General features: G+C 46.2%; 1 protein-coding gene across 2 annotated transcripts in view; it reads left to right on the forward strand.

Annotated features, from left to right (window-relative positions):
* Window positions 1-17,532, forward strand: part of KCNMB2 (potassium calcium-activated channel subfamily M regulatory beta subunit 2) — a 256,991-nt gene that overhangs the window by 108,677 nt on the left and 130,782 nt on the right. Inside the window, exon 2 of one of the 2 annotated variants that reach the window (XM_033959692.1) lies at window positions 11,314-12,558. The exons of the other annotated variant lie outside the window; for it this stretch is intronic. The gene's annotated coding sequence lies outside the window, so the exon portion shown is untranslated. The remainder of the gene's footprint in view (window positions 1-11,313; window positions 12,559-17,532) is intronic. 2 annotated transcript variants of the gene reach the window in all.

Raw genomic sequence — 17,532 nt, forward strand, 5'->3', positions numbered from 1 at the left:
TAGTAAAAAGGGAGGGGGGGTATATTTGTCTATTTTTGTATGGTTGTTACTGAGGTGACAGTGCATAGAGTCATCTGCTTTGACCTCTTTGAAAAAAACCCCGGAATAGGAATGATAATTAACATTTTCTCAGCGTATAGTATGCTTTGTGTTTATTAATTTTATTGTTGGTAGATCATTTTGACTTGGTCATTTTAAAAGTAGCTCACAAGCCTAAAAAGTGTGGGCACCCCTGGTCTAAATTATTTAATATGTTCGTCTCCTATCTATTTTAAATTACTATGTACAACGCTTTGTATCTCTGGAGAAGGGTTTAATCAAAATTCAAATAAACTATGAAACTATGGGCTCCTTTTACTAAGCTGTGATAGTGTTTTTAGTGCATGCGGAATTTTAGCGCACGCTAAACCCACGCTATGTGGCTAAAACTAAAGCCAGCTCAATGCTGGCGTTAGCGTCTAGTAGCCAACCCAGGTACCAAGTACCGAGCTAGCAGTAAAACAGATTTTATGCTGCTTATCCTAGAAATAAGCAGTGGATTTCCCCAAGCCATCTCAATAATGGCCTATGAACTTCTCTTCTAGGAAATTATCTAAACCTTTTTTAAACCCTGCTATGCTAACTGCTTTCACCACATTCTCTGGCAATGAATTCCAGAGTTGAATTAGCCGTTGAGTGCAGAAATATTTTCTCCGGTTTGTTTTAAATATACCACTTAGCGCTTTCATTGCATGTCCCCTAGTCCTAATATTTTTGGAAAAAGTAAACAAGTGATTCACATCTACTCATTCCTCTCCACTCAGTATTTTATAGACCTCTATCATATCTCCCCTGAGCCGTCTCTTCTCCAAGCTGAAAAGCCCTAGCCATTTTAGCCCCTCCTCATAAGGAAATCATCCCATCCCTTCTCTGTACCTTTTCTAATTCTGCTATAGTTTTTTTGAAATATGGTGACCAGAATTGTACACAATATACAGTAATCCACTCAATCAAGAAAGTGCATATATCATTCCAACATTACTATGTCATCTCTTCTCTACTCAGGGAAAAAGGCCTCAGAATTGTAGCCTACGCACAGTCTTATCATAGACTGAGATAGTCAGCGTAGTTTACAATCCTCCATGCTCCAGTCATCGGCCAAAAAACCTGAATTCTTTACTTACTATTTTTGCTTAACTGTTTTTTCTTAATTTCAAATTTAATTTAGTATTTTTAATTTTTTTTAATTCAACACTTTTCAAAAGTTACCAGAAAGGCACTTCTCCATTGATTTGAAAAAGATTGACAGCTAGATACTTATCTTAGTCAGTGTTTGTTCTGAACAATGCCGACGCGGCCAGCGTTTCGTGGGATTTGTTTTTTATCCGCTGCTTCAGGGCCAATGTTAAAGCATCAAGACATAGTTCTGCTACCGACTGTCAATGATTCTACACAATTGTACACAATAGTGGAGGTGCAGCCATACCATAGAGCGATACAAGGGCATTATAACATTTTCATCTTTGGTTTTCCATTCCTTTTCTGATAATTCCTAACATTCTATTTGCTGTCCTAGCTGCCGCATATTGAGCTGAGGATTTCAATGCATCCTCAACGATGACACCTAGGTCCTTTTCTTGGGCAGTGACTCATAACGTGGAACCCTGAATCAGGTAGTTATAGTTCGGGTTTCTCTTTCCCGTATGTATCACTTTGCACATGCTCACAATAAACGTCATCTGCCATTTTGATGCCCAGTCTCCCAGTCTCCCAAGGTCCTCTTGTAATTTCTCACTGTCTTCTTGTGATTTACAGTACTCCCCGATATTCACAGGGGTTCTGTTCCAGGAACCCCCACAAATACTGAAAAACTGTGAATACGGTTTTTCGCCTGGGGAGGCAGGAGAGGGCAGCTGGAGCGCTGGCGAGTGAAGGAAATCACTCGCGGTATGCTCCGACCGCCTCTTCCTGCACTAAAGTCAGGCTTTGACACGCAGCTTCTGATTGGTGAAGCCCGACTTTAGCACAGGAAGTCCCGGTCAGAGAATACTGCAAATGACTGGGACCGTGAACAGTGAATGACCAGGGGAACACTGTATTCTTGAAACAGCACTCCGAGTTGGGCAACATTTCTAGGTGCCAGGATCCATGTGCAAAATATACCAACTAAAACCTGGTGAAAATCCTCATGCCTAAATTAGGCGCAGATCTACCATGTTCTATAACAGTGTTCATCAACCACCGGTCCATGGACCAGTGCCAGTCCATAGAAATTTCCTGCCGGTCCACAGGGCCAGCACGTGCATCAGGCCCAAAACAGTGTTCTCAAACCACCGGTCCACGGTGCGATTGATGCGGCGTTATCTTCGAGCCAGCTCCCTCTTCCTAACTGATTCAGTGCACAAAGCCACAGGCAGCGGCTCCTACGCGCGTCCTGCGCCTCATCTGGAAGCCTTCTCTCTGACGTTGCAACGTCAGAGGGAAGGCTTCCAGATGAGGCACGGGACATGCAAGGTGCAATTAGTACTATTATGAGGGCAGGGTCTGGGGTGGAGATTGGGTAGAGATGGGCGGGGTCTGGCCCACGACTTAGCCCCGTGTTCTTCAACTGCCGGTCCACGGACCGATGCCGGTCCACAGAATAATTATTTTATTTCTTCCGGTCCATAGGTGTAAAAAGGTTGAAAAACACTGTTCTATAACACTACACAAATTCTAGGACTATCCCTGACCCGCCCATGCCCACGCCCCCTTTACAAATCCACCTGGAAAAATTGACATACACCTCTATGTGGAATCCCAACTAGGAAGATACGCGCGTATATTCCAGTTATTGCCAGCTAGCGCCAATGTTTGATTGTTAGCTCCCAATTATTGGCGCTAATTGATTTGTTATTCAGTTAACTTGCGCATGCAAATTGGGAACACGCCTGGATTTGCACAGTAATATGGAGTGCCATATACAGTATAGAATTTTGGCTATATCCATTAAAGTAGAGTTAAGTAAGACAGGGATTGTCCAGAGATCTCATGGGCCAAGATAGGTAATGATTTGCTCTAAGCAGAGCTGCTTTAACCACCTATGGGGCCCTGGGTAAACCTCTGTGGATGGGTCCTCCCTAGTCCAGTGGCAAAGCTTCCTTTGCCCCCCGCCAAAAATAAAATATGGCATAAGTGTGCAGAGACGTTATCTAAATCAGTGTTCTTCAACCACTGGTCCATGGACCAGTGCCGGTCCACAAAAATTTACTGCCGGTCCACAGGGCCAGCACGTGCATCAGGCCCAAAACAGTGTTTTTCAACCGCCAGTCCATGGTGCGATCGATGCGCCGTTATCTTCAAGCCAGCTCCCTCTTCCTAACTGATTCAGTGCACAAAGCCACAGGCAGTGGCTCCTATAGGGCATCCTGCGCCTGAACCGGAAGCCTTCTCTCTGACGTTGCAACGTCAGAGGGAAGGCTTCCAGATGAGGCATGGGACGTGCAAGGTGCAATTAGTACTATTATGGGGGTGGGGGTCTAGGGTGGAGATTGGGTAGAGATGAGCAGGGTCCAGCCCACGACTTAGCCCAATGTTCTTCAACCGCCGGTCCACAGACCGATGCCGGTCCACAGAATAATTCTTTTATTTCTGCCGGTCCATAGGTGTAAAAAGGTTGAAAAACACTGATCTAGATTATGTCACTGATGGCTGTGCTGGTTCTCCTTCTCAGAAAAAGCCATGTAGCCTAAACAGCAGCTCCACACCTTTATATCACTTTTTTGGGGAGGCAAGCAGTGGGGGGGAGGGGGGAGTAAGGAAACTGCTGGGCCAGGGGAGGGGAAGAAGATTCTAGACCAGAGTGCAGAGATGCGTAAGGTGTAGGGTTACCAGATTTTCCATACGGTAAATCTGGACCCTTGGCCCCGCCCCGTTTCGGCCGGCTACGTCTCATTCCATCCCAGGCCCCGCCCCCTCAACCTGCACGAGCGACAAGCAATGTTGGACGGCATGCGCTAGTGTGACACCGCGCGCCTGACATCATCGCATTGCGTCCATGCATGGGCAAATGCCGTCCCGGCACCGCTCGTTGCCAGAAGCTTTTCAAAACCCAGACAAAGTGCCGGGATTTGAAAAGCCGTCCGGATCCCCGGACATGTCTGGTAACCCTACTAAGGTGGCCCATCCATACAAGAATGGGAGGAACGCCAATGTGTGCGCATGGTGCATCTGAGGTATAAAAGTTTCTACCAAAACTATTTTTTCAAGATATTGTTTTGAATGAGAAGGGAGACTTGTGTTTCTTTTTGGTAGAAAGTTTCTACACACAAGCAGTGATTTTCGGTGTCAGGTCAAAAACGCGCCGCGACAAAGGCGCGCCCAGACAATTGAGCGCAGCGCGGAGGCGCGCGCCGCTCTAAATTACTGTTTTTAGGGCTCCGACGGGGGTGTGTGGGGGGAACCCCCCCCACTTTACTTAATAGACATCGCACCACGTTGTGGGGGGTGTGGAGGGTTGTAACCCCCCACATTTTACTGAAAACTTCACTTTTTCCCTGTTTTTAGGGAAAAAGTTCAGTTTACAGTAAAATGTGGAGGGTTACAACCCCCCAAACCCCCATAACGCCGGCGCGATGTCTATTAAGTAAACTGGGGGGGTTCCCCAACAAAAACCCCCGTCGGAGCCCCTAAAAACTGTAATTTTGTGCGGCGCGCGCCTCCACATTGCGCTCAATTGTCAGCGCGCGCTTTTGTCTTTCGCGCCGTTGTCTATGAACCGTGATTTTCTAGTGTGAATGATATTGTATCGACCAAGGTATAAAGTTGAGACAACAGTGAAGGGTCTGAGGAAGGGCTGCTGGCCACTTTTATTGACAAGTAATGCCTTCGTGTGAATTAGAGAATGACACGGTGACAAAATTCATCACCGTCCCCGTCCCCGCGGATAACCGCGGTAAACAATCTTCATGTCATTCTTTAAGGAGAGAGGGAAGAATCAGAGTATGAATGGCCACAACCACTGACCCGCAAACTTTGCTTTGAAGAATGCTGGTGTAGAAGGATTAAGATTGAAATAGACACTACAGAATGACAGTCTCTGGTATCCAGAGCAGATATTGTGATGCCATAATGCCTCATTCCACCAGTGCCTAAGAGCCAATCACATCAGTGATGTCACAATGGCTTCATTATCCTTGGCGCACATAAGAATCAGAGTATGAATGGCCACAACCACTGACCCGCAAGCTTTGCTTTGAAGAATGCTGGTGTAGAAGGACCGAGGTTGAAATAGACACTAGAAAATGACATGGGATTATTTCCCGCGGTTATCCGCGGGGACGGGGACGGTGATGAATTTTGTCACCGTGTCATTCTCTAATGTGAATCTCAAACTGAATGCATGTTATTTGTAACTGGGTCCCATTGCATAAAAGGTGACCTCTGATAAAATAATGTATTCTCTGTTAACATACATTAATATACACCACTTCGACTGTACCACAGAAAGGCTGTATCTCAAGGACCTAATAAACATATACACAATAGTAACTCTAGTTGTAAATCTTTATAATGTAGCCCATAATCTGTGAATTATAGCAAGTGACCTTTTGAAAACAATGAGTAAACCAGTGCCAGATTTAAATTTCAAGCACTCATAGGCACAGAAGGAGAAGAATTTTCCAAACCTTCGCCCTCCCACCCAAATCCTTTCACCTGTCTTTGCTCTCCCACGTTACCCCAGCGGCTTCAGTGGATGCAGGGCCCTGTGGAGCTGCTGCGCCCTGCACTGTCCTCCTACACAAAAAGTCTTCCACTGCCATGGCAACCTGTGTGAGACGCAGGAAACTGCAGGGCCTCTCACAGTACAAAAAACAGGTAGGCCCGGTTCTCAGTTTTCTGATTAGAGGGCGCTGCGACTGCCGCTGGGGCAGTCTGTGGGAAGGCAAGCCGGGCCCCGATGGAGGCACTACGGCCGTGTTCCAGCACCTGTCAAAAATTTGGCACCGGAGACAGTCGCCTGTGTCTTTGTTGACTAGGACTAAATCCAGGCCTGATGTACTTGCAAACTAGAAAAAGTCAGGCAAAGGCAAGCGCTGCAGAGGTGTCAGTCTGTGGGAAGGACGATTGATGAGCTAAATGAGAAAAGGAGGCTGTCTCGGGATATCAATTAAGATCACTAAGGGCACAATAAACATTAAAAATCATTATTTTCCTGGAATATCAGTCTAATGGCACTGTAGTTGCTCGGCAAGAATCTACCTCTCCTGTGATAACGCCAACTGGAAGCTCTCCGCAAGCTTCATAAAATCAGATTTGAAAGGAAAAAGGAGGCGAACTGCTTGCCTTGTTAAAGCTAAAATGTCACCTCAGCGTAAAGTGTAACCCCCCTCCTCAAAATGAAGTTCCGTGTTTCTTTTAAAATAAGATCAAATCATTTAAAGTACAGTCAACAGCTGTGCTTTTCCTCTAAATCAGAATCAGAGATCAGTATGAGGTCATTATACTAAGATGCAGTGAACGCTGGCATATGCTTACCACCGTTAAAAATGGCTTACCGCAGAATGCGCTCAGGGCGTCCTGCGGTAAGTTTGGAAAGCAGAGCGCAATAAAGGCCCGATTCTGTAAATGGCGCCTAAAACTTGGGCACTGAGGCCCAGATTCTCTAAACAGCGCCACTTTCGTAGGCGCTAGTAGGCACCCAAGCTCAGTAAAAAAAACAAAAAACAAATCACACCTCCATAGGCGCTTTAAGCTGCCTAATGCCACTGCGGGCGTGGCTAATGCCAAAAGTGGCGTTAGGTGCCCTAAAACGCCTACAAGTTTCAAGTTAATTAAAAAATTTGTTATACTACCTAATCAGACTTCTAAGCGTAATAAGGAAGTATAAAATACAAGTTTAAAACAAAATGGGGTAATTATTAAAAAATCAAAAAGTCAAGGACGCCAAAACAGACGGACAGGAAGAGAAGGAAAAGGGTTAGAACTACAATATGGATAGGAAAGAACAAAAAAAGGAAAATAGGAAAGGGTTGGGATTTCATATTGTATTGGTATAAAATTTTTATAAAGGTGACATACTTAATAGGACGGTTATAGGCCAAAAGCGTCCTTAAACAGGAAGGTTTTTAGTTTAGACTTATAAGTAGGTTACGCGAGTTTCTTCCTGTAAGTAAGTAGGCGCAAAGTTCCAGAACGAGGCTGCTGTAACCGAGAAAATGTTTGTGCGCATCGTACCGATACTCCCTTCCTTCTGTATCATTAATTTGTCTTGTCAGTCGTATTTACATTGTCTGTTTCCCTTCAACTATTGTAATTTAATATTTTATACTTTTGAACATCACATAGAATGTTAATAAGAGATTAATCAAATATTTAATAAACTTGGAAACTTAGAGCACAAATTTTAAATGTTAGTAGTAGAATACACACACTCATATATATCTATAGCAGGCCAAAACACAGACTGTGTCGGGTCTACAATAGAGGTCTGCACGGGAACGGGGATCGCGGGAATCCCCCCTAACTCACGGGACTCCCACGGGAACACCCCTCTGGCCCACGAGACTCCCACGGAGATGGAAGGCTTTGGAAGCAGGGTTCGTCCATATAATATAATGGACATGTCAGCCTTAGTAAAAGAGGGGGTTTATAAGTTAATTACCTGAACAGAAAACAAAAAAAGGGTTCCACCAAAGAGATTCCACAAGGAAAACAGCAGCACAAACACAAAAGAAACTGTGGAATTGATGATCCTGTCAGAAGTGATTGCTGCTTATTTTGGGGACGGGCGAGGATGGAGGTAATTCCTTGCTGGAATGGGTGAGGACGGAGAGGATCCTGGCGGGGACGGGTGGAGACCGAGAGGATCCTGGCGGGGACGGGTGGGGACGAAGAGGATCCTGGCGGGGACGGGTGGGGATGGAGAGGATCTTGGCAGGGACTGAGAGGATCCTGACGGGATCGGGTGGATGGAGAGGATCCTGACGGGGACGGGTGGGGATGGAGAGGATCTTGGCGGGGACGGAGAGGATCCTTGCAGGGATGGTGGGGATGAAGAGGATCCTGGCGGGGCCGGATGGGGCCGGAGAGGATCCTGGCAGGGACGGGTGGGGATGGAGAGGATCCTGGCAGGGACGGATGGGGATGGAGAGGATCCTAACGGGGATGGGATGGGACGAAGAGGATCCTGGCGGGGACGGGTGGGGATGGAGAGGATCCTGGCAGGGACGGATGGGGACGGAGAGGATCCTAACGGGGATGGGTGGGGACGGAGAGGATCCTGGTGGGGACGGATGGGGCCGGAGAGGATCCTGGCAGGGCCGGGTGGGGACGAAGAGGATCCTGGCGTGGAGGGTGGGGACGGAGAGGATCCTGGCGTGGACGGGTGGGGACGGAGAGGATCCTGGTGGGGATGGGTGGGGACGGAGAGGATCCTGGCGGGGACGGGCGGGGATGGGTGGGATTTCTGTCCCCGCACAACTCTCTAGTCTACAAGGGTCATTGTATATGCTTTGTATTTTAATAGCTGATTGTACTCAATAAACTCTACTTTGGCCCTGTTTTACTAAGGTGCGCTAATCGATTAGCGCACGCTGAACGCTAACGCGTGCATGTTAGTCTATGGACGCGGTAGCGTTTAGCGGACCTTAGTAAAACAGGGGGTTTATCTCGGGTTGTTGCGTACGGTTCCTTCCCCACGTTCTCTCTGCCTTGTTCTTTGGTTCACTTCCACCCTGCCATACAGGCCATGCGTGTAGAATAACTGAGGGCTCCTTTCACTAAGGTCCGCTAGCGCTTTATAGCGTACACAGCAGATTAGCGCGTGCTAACCCCGCGCTCCGTGGCTAGAACTAACGCCAGCTCAATGCTGGCGTTAGCGTCTAGCGCACGCGGCATTGTAGCGTGCGCCATTCCGCGTGTTAATGTCCTAACACAGCTTAGTAAAAGGAGCCGTGAGAGTCTTCAACAGTCAATGTTTTTTTCTTGGGCAGTTTTTTAAATCCCCAGCAACTGAATGTGAACGTAAACCTTTATCGAGGTAGTGGCTTCGTGATGTCAAAACGGTTTCCGCTTTATAATGATGGACTGACAGTGCTCCAAGAGAAAGTTATAAGAAAAAGTGGAACCAAAAAGTATCGTACAGGAAAATATATTTTTAAAAAATATATCCAGATTAAAAAAAATATATATATATATATATAAAGTATTTTATTGGAAGAGAACAAAACCAGCTGTACTTTGTTGGATGTGTGATAGTAAACAGCCCCAACACGGTCCATGTTTTGGCAAAATTAGCCTTCCTCAGGGGTCCATAAGGAATGATAAACACATCTATTATGTACAGAGTAGAAGAATCAGAATAAATGGACCCCTATAGATGATTAAAGAAAAAAATCATAGTTAAACTTAACATCCCACAAATCCACTGGTTTTTCCATCCTCGTGTTGCTCTCTCCAAATATGAACACATTGAAAAAATTTTAGAGCCTTTCCCCAATCTGTACCTTTTAGCCTGGAGCTTTTCCAGCAGCTTCATGTTCAACATGTTTAGACCTTTGCTTCAAATTCATTTCATACAATAGAAACTGCTTGAGTCTTCATCCTGGAGAATTCAGATTGAGGGAGCTACAATAATTGGACACAGGTGGACTCTGCTTAACTTCAACAGGACTTTGGAAATGAAGCTAGCTTTGAGTTTGCTGTGATAAATGTTCCAAAAAGGAATTTTATCGACTTTTCAGTTTTTTCTTTTTGATTACTTTTGGAATATTGCTATAATTGTTCTTTCATATTGAAAATGTAGAATGTGGCCTGCAGAGTTGTGAAACAAGTGTGTTAATGCAGAATGTGAAAATATGAAAAGGGAGGGGAGGGGAGGGGAAGGGAAGGGAAGGCACGGCACCTGGGTCAAACTCACACGTCTTTCAATAGTAGCACAAGGTGAGGGGAAGGGGTAAAACGCGGACCTGACAGACCTAGCGGATCTAAAACCGCACGTCCTTAAAAATCTAAGGTCCGTGTCCGTGCCACATGTAGTTTCTGTCTCTTACAGACCTCGATGACATTTTAGCGCTGACGGATCCGTCTCAGCATAGGGAGGGAAAAGTATTAGGATCCGTCAGCGCTGAAATGTCATCGAGGTCTGTAAGAGCCAGAAACTACATGTGGCACGGACACGGACCTCAGATTTTTAAGGACGTGTGGTTGAAGAAGCTGGGGCTTTTCTCCCTGGAAAAGCGGAGACTTAGGGGAGACATGATAGAAACCTTCAAGATCATGAAGGGCATAGAAAGAGTAGACAGGGACAGATTTTTTTAAATTATAGGGAACCCTAAGTACAAGGGGACACTCAGAGAAATTGAAAGGGGGAAGGTTTAGAACAAACGCCAGGAAATTCTTTTTCACCCAGAGGGTGGTGGATACATGGAACGCGCTGCTGGAAGATGTGATTAACAGGAGCACGCTACAGGGCTTCAAAGAAGGTTTGGATAGGTACCTGGAGGACAAAGGGATTGAGGGGCATAGATAGGAGTAGAGGTAGGTTCTGCCCCAGCGGAGGCAACTTCTTATGTTCTTAAGATCCGCGAGGTCCGTCAGGTCCGTGTTATACCCCTTCCCCAAAAGGTCCGTGAGGTCCGCGTTTTACCCCTTCCCCAACGTGAGTTCCCTTAAAGGTCCAGCAAGCATTTTTTACAAGGCAATGTGGTTGATGGACCCAGCAACTGTTCATGCCAATTAATGTAAACACTTCTCGCTGTATAATATAATGTTATAAAAATGTTCTCATCTACCGTCCGATGACGTCCCATTTCTTCCGCACCCCCCACATTTGTTTCTGCCATCTGACCATGCAAGAAACTATTTCCCCCCCCCCCCCAAAATGTGGTATCATTTATACTTCCAACCCCGCCGTCTCTTGACTCAAATGTGTCCTATTTGTAGCCCTGAGAAGAGAGATTTTGGGTTATGATGAGCATAAAATGGGCAATTAAGTGCCATGACAGAACCCAGCTGCTTCCCCTCCCCCCCCCCCCTCCTGTTTACCAATGTCGAAAACTGATCATTAGAACCAAAAATCTGCAAAACTGGGGAGGCTGCCATACTTGTTTTGAACGCTGAAGAGACTTGGAGACCCAAAAAAAAAATAATCCATAGGCGAATAAACACATAACATACAGGGTCAAGGTAGAATGTTTCCTCGAGAATATTACAGTTTTGCAAGAACAAAGGGGGGGGGGGATTCCCTATATATGTAAGATCTGTATATATCTGTATAAATGTGAAGTGAACACACATTTTCAGACACGTCTCGCTTCTGTTTCTGTTTACGGTCTCTCTTATTTTTGCATTTAGAGAGCTCTGATCTAACAGGAATCGTCCAAGAGGAACAGCTAGTTACCAAGGAGACTCCCAGATGAATCCGAGACTGAGATAAGACCTGCACGTTCTTACATTTTAAAATAGGGAAAACCGACTGATTCTCAGCAGACATCGCATCACGTATTTCTGCTCCCAATGGGAGGGAGGGAGGGGAGGAGGGGAAAGGAGCTTTCGTTTGAACCTCAGGGGTGAAAGAGCTGCTGCGTCTCGCTCCAGAATGTGCGTCTATTCGGCCGGAAGGTGTCCAAGAGGAGGGGGTCTCTCCCGATCGCGCAGGATTTGAGAAAAACAAGCGCTCTCCGAGGGGGGAAAGGTCTCTTCTTCGCTGGGGGGGATCGAGCAGACGATGCGGCGCGAAAAGACGCTGGGAAATGCGTCCGCCTCCCCTTGCGCGCTTTGTCGCGGCATTTTCCAAGGCTGCGCGCTAAGAATCCTTCCTTCTACGTTGGCGCGTACGCACCTGGGGAACGATTAAGCGGACCAGCGGTCCCCCCCCCCCCCCCCAACTTCCACAAAAGCAGGTGGACCCTTTAGCACGGATCCGGGAAATGCGAGGCTAAAAAAAAAAAAATTGCCCGGCGCTTGGTTTGTGTACATTGGCAACGAGCGTAAGTCTGGAACCTTAACCGAGATCGAAACGAAACGAAACGAAACAGCTGTTAACGAGAAAAAGAAAGCGCGGCGCTGATGGGGAAGTTACTGAGCCGACGCAGGACTGAAGTTTACCGCTGCTAAAGGGAATGGCCATAATGTCCATGGAGCATTTGTACCGATCAGTCTGCCAAGGACGTATAGACAACACCACACAGAGGAACGGGAGCGTTAGAAACTGTGACCAGAAGGGCTTCGTAAAATAAATGTTTCTTTCTGCCATCAGCTTTTATATTGACTTTTTGGAGGGGGGGGGAGGGGAAACAAATAGCTGCTACTGGATTTTTGGCCTTTTTTTGATTTTGTGTGGGGGTTTTTTTTATTATTAGTTTTGCTAAAATGTCACAAAAGAATCATTGAGCTGTCAATGTTTCGTTCCGTGTTGACGGGAATATGCCCTTAGAACTTCGAGAAAAGTTCAAAGAAAAATATTCCAAAGGGGCATCGGGAGAGAAGACTTAGGGAAAAGCTTTTCCTTGCAAATAGACCATTTTCCACCCAAAGGTGAACTCTGCAAGAATAAAGATTCCTGTGGCCGGTTCAGTCGAATCTCCAAACGCTGCTAAGGTAACATTATCCACCGGAGGTTGTTTAATAATATGTGCAGTAAAAGGAACAGAATCATTAAGGCTTTATTGTTAGAAGAAAGTGTAATAGTAAAGATTTTAAGTAGAATTTGACATGTTTTCTTGTCTATCATCACAGGGATTTAATAAGAAGTGCATAGCGGTCATGCTTTGAAATTAAAGACATTTGGCAAAATAACAGCTGTACGAAGTTTGTGGGTAGAAATAAAAGCAGCTAGAGTTCAATATTGACATTAAAAACTGGAATTGCAAAATGTTTGCACACTGATGAAAGTGTCTGTAAATTAGCTGATGGGAAATACCCCAGGTGTGCAGCGGTTCAGTCCGTGTTAGGCCAGCCCGAAGACCCGTGGCGTAAGATCTGCTTGTCATGCCCAAGTTCGGGTCCAAGCTGAAGATGTTGCAGTCACAGACCCCAGGAAGCAGGCAGAACCAAACTAGAGAATGACATAGGGACAAATTTTTTTCTCTCCCCTTTTCCCGTCCCATGCCCGCGAGTTCCATTCCTGCAAGCTCCGTCCTCATCTGCACAAGCCTCAAACCCTTTAAAATCCTAAATAGCAACATTCTAGAGCTCAGATTGTGATGTCATAATGCCTCATTCCACCAATGCCTAAACTCCGTCCTCATCTGCACAAGCCTCAAACCCTTTAAAATCCTAAGTAGCAACATTCTAGAGCTCAGATTGTGATGTCATAATGCCTCATTCCACCAATGCCTAAGCTCCGTCCTCATCTGCACGAGCCTCAAACCCTTTAAAATCCTAAGTAGCAACATTCTAGAGCTCAGCTTGTGATGTCATAATGCCTCATTCCACCAATGCCTAAGCTCTGTCCTCATCTGCACGAGCCTCAAACCCTTTAAAATCCTAAGTAGCAACATTCTAGAGCTCAGATTGTGATGTCATAATGCCTCATTCCACCAATGCCTAAGCTCCGTCCTCATCTCCACAAACCTCAGATACTTTAAAATCCTAAGTATTCGAGACTTGTGCAGTTAAGACAAAGCTTATGGGAAAGGGACAGAGACAGCGACAAAACCTGCGGAGACGGGATGGGAAAATTGAGTTATTGCGGGGACGGGGAAAAAAATTGTCCCCGTGTCATTCTCTATCCCAAACCTACTGGTCAGCTTATTGGTTCATAGGGCCCAATATCCAGTGTCATAGTAAGGCGGGAGCGGGAGGGGGGGACAGACTGCCTCAGGTGCCATCTTGGTGAGGGCACTAGCTCCTCACTGGCCCCCATGCCACCCTTGCGCCCTCCCTTCCCCGCTCCTTTATCTCTTTAAAACCTTCACCAGCACGAGCGACTTCTCCAGTCTGTTGCCCGCACCAGCCTGGCTTCCTCTGAAATCACTTCCAGATCGCGGGGCCAGGAAGTGATGTCAGAGGGAAAGCCAATGCCAGCACAAGCAGCAGGCCAGAGAAGCTGCTCGCATTGGCGAAGATTTAAAGAGGTACAGGGTGAGAAGGGAGGACGTGAGTGTGGCGTAGGGGTGTGGAAGGAGTGGGGAGGGGGGGGGCCACCTACCCTCACTATGCCGCTGCCAATATCCAAAGGATTTCTGTTCCTAACTTTGCGAGTTCTGCTCCTAAATCGACCTGTTTGTTAACGGACTAGAGCTGAGTGCATAATTTTACTCAGAATTTCACTAAACTCTTACTTAAAAGCATACAAACGAGGTGGTAACGGGCAGATTTTGGGTCCCTTTTACACAGGAGCGATTCTTATGCAGCAAGTTCAACGCAGCCCATAGGCACTGAATGGGTGGAAATTGCTGCCGCAGCTTTGTAAAAGGGGCCCATAGAGCAGGGAAAAGAAGTTAGGCGCTTAGCACCGATTTTCAGTCCTGGATTCAGAAATTAGGCACCTCAGTTCAGACAAGCAAATTTATGAGCACAAGGGTTGAGATTCAGAGTGATTTTATTCATTCGTTTTTCTATACTGTTCTCCCAGGGGGAGCTCAGAACGGTTTATATGAATTTATTCAGGTACTCAAGCATGTTTCCCTATCTGGCCTGGTGGGCTCACAATCTATCTAATGTACCTGGGGCAACAGGGGATTAAGTGACTTGTCCAGGGTCACAAGGAGCAGCATGGGTTTGAACCCACAACCTCAGGGTGCTAAGGCTGTACCTCTAACCACTGTACCACTCTAGAAATGAAGAGTAGTAAAAGTGAGTCAAGTATAGAACAGGGAAGCCATTGTGACATCACTGAGGAGGCTGGTTCTTAGGCATTGGTGGAATGAGGCATTATGATGTCACAATAGCAGCTCTGGTTATCAGAGGCTGAAGCTTTTCACACTATTTATTTATTCAGTTTTCTATACTGTTCTCCCAGACTCAGAGGAGACATGATAGTGACTTTCAAGATCATGAGAGGTATCGAGAAGGTAGACAGAAATAGATTCTTCAGACTAATGGGGCCCACAAGTACAAGGGGGCACTCGGAGAAGCTGAAAGGGGACAGGTTTAGAACCAATGCTAGGAAGTTCTTTTTCACTCAGAGGGTAGTGGACACATGGAACACACTGCCGGAGGCTGTGATAGGACAGAGTACACTCCAGGGTTTTAAAGAAGGATTAGATAAATTCCTGAAAGATAGGGGGATTGAGGGATACAGATAGAGGTAGAGATGGGATATAGAGAGAGTTTAGATAGAGACCAAGGGGATTTAAGGGTTCAGACAATGATCACCGTACAGGTCATGGGCCTGATGGGCCACCGCAGGTGCGGACTGCTGGGCGCGATGGACCTCTGGTCTGACTCAGCAGAGGCAACTTCTTATGTTCTTATGTGAGCTCAGAAAGGTTTACATGAATTTATTCAGGTACTCAAGCATTTTTCCCTGTCTGTCCTGGTGGGCTCACGATCTATCTAATGTACCTGGGGCAATGGGGGGATTAAGTGACTTGCCCAGGGTCACAAGGAGCAGCGTGGGTTTGAACCCACAACCTCAGGGTGCTAAGGCTGCACCTCTAACCACTGTACCACTCTAGAAATGAAGAGTAGTAAAAGTGAGTCAAGTATAGAACAGGGAAGCCATTGTGACATCACTGAGGAGGCTGGTTCTTAGGCATTGGTGGAATGAGGCATTATGATGTCACAATAGCAGCTCTGGTTATAAGAGACTGAGGCTTTTCACACTATTTATTTATTCAATGTTCTCTCAGGGAAGCTCAGAACGGTTTACATGAATTTATTCAGGTACTCAAGCATTTTTCCCTGTCTGTCCCAGTGGGCTCACAATCTATCTAATGTACCTGGGGCAATGGGGGGATTAAGTGACAAGGAGCAGTATGGGTTTGAACCCACAACCTCAGGGTGCTGAGGCTTTAGCTTTACCCACTACACCACTCTAGACATCAAAATGTAGTATAAGTGAGTCAAGTATGGGACAATTAAGCCATTGTGACATCACTGATGAAGTTGGCTCTTAGGCATTGGTGGAATGAGGCATTATGATGTCACAATACCAGCTCTGGTTATGAGAGGCTGAGGCTTTTCACACTATTTATTTATTCAATGTTCTATACTGTTGTCCCAAGGAAGGAGTTCAGAACAGTTTACATGAATTTATTCAGGTACTCAAGCATTTTTCCCTGTCTGTCCTGGTGGGCTCACGATCTATCTAATGCGGGGCTGCCCAAGTCTGTTCCTCGAGATCTACTGGCAGGCCAGGTTTTCTGGATATCCTCAATGAATATGCATGAGAGAGATTTGCCTGCACTGCCTTCTTGGTATGCAAATCTCACATATGCATGTTCATTGCAGATATCCAGAAAACCTGGCCTGCCAGTAGATCTCGAGGACCCGGACTTGAGCAGCTCTGATTTAATGTACCTGGGGCAATGAGGGGATTAAGTGAGTTGCCCAGGGTCACAAGGAGCAGCATGGGATTTGAACCCACAACCTCAGGGTGCCGAAGCTGTTGCTCTAACCACTATGCCACTCAGGGAGAGGTTCTGGCTTATCCTCTCAATTCCAGGTGGATCTTTTCTGAGCAGTTTTCCCCCAAACAGTTTTTTTTTTAAAGAAAATTAAGTAATTATAAAGTACATAAGCAAAAAGGAACATGGAAATGAATGGCTTTTGTTGCCTCAGAAGAGCCATGGTGAGAACTATACTAAATAATTAATAACCGTGTCAAGAAGTAGGGGGGCAGAAGACAGAGACTCAGAGTAGGATGGAGGAGGGGGAAGGTCTCAGATTGGAGTGGGGGAGGAGAAAAAAGAAGTATTTGCAGACTCTGCAGGCCTCCCGCCTGTCCCTAGGGATTGAAAACACAATGCTGAAACACCACCCCCTACTGGCAGCAATGCAGCTGGCGGACTGCTGCTCTGCATAGAGGGAACAGTCCCCGTGACTGTGCAACTCAACAGCAATCAGAATCACTAAAAACCCACAAATATTAGTGATGTTCCGGCCTTCCTCTTTTCTCTGTCTTTCGGTGGACGTTAGATGCTTGCTTTATGATTGTTGTTTATCACTAAAGTGTCTGCCTACAATACATTTCTTTGACCTTGAGCACCCTCCAATCATTTATTTATGATCCCACCACTCTCCCTTTTTTTGGTATTTAGCTGAGTCTTGAGACAAATTCAGAGTAGGTATCAGTTGCTTGGAGAAGAAATACCCTGTACGTTTTGATTTGCACAGTTCTATTTAGTAAAAATTCTATTAATGGCAGCCCAGAGTTTGTCTCCTCAGTGGGTTAAGGTATTAAAACAAAGTGGCAGTACAACGAAAACAAATAAGATCAATGAATCCTTGAACGAAGCAGCCAGTCAATTGCTGGAATCAGACCAGTCAACCCAGAGGCATCTAAGTCAGTTGTTCCCAACCTTTTTCATGTTGCAGCACATCCAACACTGGGTTCACTTTGTCGTGGCAGACACCATCACCTCCCCCTCCCCCCTACCCAGCATCATCGCCTTCCTTCTGCACCCA

This window comes from Geotrypetes seraphini, chromosome 9, assembly GCF_902459505.1.
Source record: "Geotrypetes seraphini chromosome 9, aGeoSer1.1, whole genome shotgun sequence".
Classification (NCBI taxonomy): Eukaryota; Metazoa; Chordata; class Amphibia; order Gymnophiona; family Dermophiidae; genus Geotrypetes; species Geotrypetes seraphini.